The 2,853-nt window shown below is 38.6% G+C and overlaps 1 protein-coding gene across 2 annotated transcripts in view; it reads left to right on the top strand.

The window, feature by feature from the left end:
* The window catches only part of LOC111871036 (huntingtin), an 18,913-nt gene extending 16,368 nt beyond the window's left edge, over window positions 1-2,545 (top strand). Inside the window, exon 6 of one of the 2 annotated variants that reach the window (XM_023863766.2) lies at window positions 1,950-2,545. The gene's annotated coding sequence lies outside the window, so the exon portion shown is untranslated. Of the gene's footprint in view, window positions 1-876; window positions 1,920-1,949 lie in introns of those variants that run through there. The other variant, XM_023863765.2, reaches the window with a different exon arrangement.
* The last annotated feature ends 308 nt before the right edge of the window (window positions 2,546-2,853 follow it).

Genomic DNA, 2,853 nt, shown 5'->3' on the forward strand with positions numbered 1-2,853 from the left:
GTTTAACTACAGCTCCTTTTTCCAGCTGATTGATAATTTCAAGTTTCTGTTGAATACTTAACACAACACGCTTCCTTTTAAACCCCGACATTTTGCTAACGCACTTGAAGATCTATATTAAGAAACTGATACTTACTTTCACAATGCACTCTCACACTGAGATGGTACCGTTAAATAACCTGGGGCGGTGTATTTGTCCTTGAAACTTTCCAAAAATTCTTGCATTCTTTCACCCCCACCCTAGAACATTGTGTTCGCATAACGGGACGAAATAATGCAGAGCTCGGTTCACACTAGTGCGAAAATAGTGTTACAACTCACCATGTGAAACAAAAGTGAATGAATATTAAACAACATATAAACTTAAAAAAAAAAGCCCCGGTTAAGCCGCAAACCGGTTAATCCGCCCCCGGATAATCGAGAGTTGACTGTATGTCTTAAATATGATTTGTTACCTTAAGAAAAAATTGAAACTTACGTATTTAATGGCAGGTGCTTAGAAAAACATTTAAGCAAAGTCAGAATGAAATAAGTGAGCAGTGTAGCATTGTGCATAGTGAGGAACTTGCTTATTTATACACATCACATATTAGCATACTAAAATCTTTTATGGGCTGAGCACATAATTAGAACAGGGGAGAGAAAGGATGTATAGAGAATTATGCTGGGAAAACGAATATCATAAATGTGGAAGAAGATGGATATGTATCATCAAGATATATCATAAGTAGGAGATTCTGAAAATTGGAGGTGAATTGAACTGGCATGGGATTGTGTTCAATGCTAAGTTTTGGTATTAGTGGTTTTCAACCATATCTACCCAAAGGAACCCAAGGTTTATGGACGTTGTGTTGACATTCATGAATTTCTCTGTAGCCAACAGGGACATGAAGTCTCATCTTCAGATCCAGTGGTCAGTCCTGCAGGTGGTCTTTTGTCTACAGCATTGGCCATTCTGACAGGATCTCCTATTTCACTGGATCTTAGTTGTCAGCAATGGTTGATTCAGTTAACAGGAAACTTATTTTCAGATATGTCATTCTTGTACCAAGCATTTACTTATGCTTAACTCTTAAGCATGGAAGTATTTAAATCCCTGGCCCTGATCTCGTGTGAGAGGAGCTTCCATAGGGAATTTAAATTTAGGCATGTGAAGTAGAAAGCAACTTGGAGTCCTTGTTCCCTTCACAGACATTTTTGGCTGCATTTTGTGGTCCTGATATATAACACACTTCTCTATGTCCCACATAATTTGACATAGCTTCCCACAAAAATGTTTTCACACATTTGCTTCTGGTGCCTTGATTTGTGTTATCTTCAGGTTCACTGTAATCATCACCTGCTTCTGCTACACAGACATCACTAACAGATTTACCATCTGAATCAAAATTACTCTCTTCAGAATCAGAGAAGCATTCATACACAATACCTTCAGTATTCATATTCAGTTAATTTTTAGTAGTTGATGCCATGTCTACTAACAGCTGAATTATATAATCAACAAATTTTCAAAATAATTTGCTCACTGAAAAATCAATAAATCCAGTTTATTCACTTACCAATGATAGCCTGGACCTTCATCTCAAAAAAGTATGCAACTAGAATTCATGTAGTTTGAATACTGTTCATGAAATGGAAAGGTAAAGCAGTAGTATTCCTGCAATACTTAGCACTCCGCAGTGGCAGAGTGTGCATTGCAGGTTACTCCCATACTAATGGGGTAAATAAAGTTGTTACATGCAACACTTAGGGGATTGTTATAAGCAACAATGTTTCTCTTACAACAGGAATACAACCGTGTGCATGTATGTGAGCATTTATAGCAAAAGAGTGTGGGAGGTAGTGATTGCATCTTTGTATGATGAGGAAGTACATTGCACTCTGTATTCCTTGATATGATATGCTGCATTATAAATACATTTCCTTCATATAATTGTGCTTGTGTATAGGCTTGGCAGTGTGCAGTTTACATTCTTCTGATACTTGCACACCAGGAGAAATGTCTGAACATCAGAAACAACTCTGGGGTGTATTGAAGGACAAACAGGTATAACATTTATCATTTTCTGAAAGTAATGTACTTTGTCTAGGACATGTTTGAGGGTATGTAATATTTTGAATAGACATCTGTATGGAAGAAAGAGTCCTGTTTGTTTAGGAAGGTGTCTGGCATGGTACCAGATGATATAAAAATCTGTATTGGTATCTGATGATGTTGCACACTCACAGATTTTTCATAGTAATATGTGACAGTTCAGTACCAGTGTAATGTTTGGCTATTTGACCACTAGAAGCAGTACTCATGTTGTTCCTGTTAGCATCTATATAATTTACTCATATGTTAACCAGTTAAGTGGATATGATGTCTTACACGCAGCATATGCTACTCTATATTGTAGTAAGTATGACCACTGTACACATTATGAATGTTTTCAGCTAGACCATTGTATATATTGTGATCCTCAGTAGCCATGAGCTTTTGAAGAAAGTACAGATTCAGCCGCGCCATAGCTCAAGTGGTTAGTCGTTGGCTTCCCACCGTGGCAGCCCGGGTTCAATCCCGGGTCTGGTCAAGTGGCATTTGTGGTAAACAAAATGGCACTGGGGTGGGTTTTCTCCGAGTACTTCAGTTTCCCCTGTCAATCTTCATTCCACCAAGTTCTCCATCATCATAACCACCCGGGGCAGGTACAGTAGGCCAATCAGTGGCCCCCATGCTGAGTGGACCCAGCTGGACTCCCCCCCCCCAAGGGAATTTAAATTAATTTAATTACAGATTCGGTACACAGGTCAATAAGCAGTGTCTGTTATCAGTGAGAGCCAGAGCTGGAGTAGGACATAGTGAAATGTTTC

Source organism: Cryptotermes secundus, unplaced genomic scaffold (genome assembly GCF_002891405.2).
Source record: "Cryptotermes secundus unplaced genomic scaffold, Csec_1.0 scaffold5261, whole genome shotgun sequence".
Taxonomy (NCBI): domain Eukaryota; kingdom Metazoa; phylum Arthropoda; class Insecta; order Blattodea; family Kalotermitidae; genus Cryptotermes; species Cryptotermes secundus.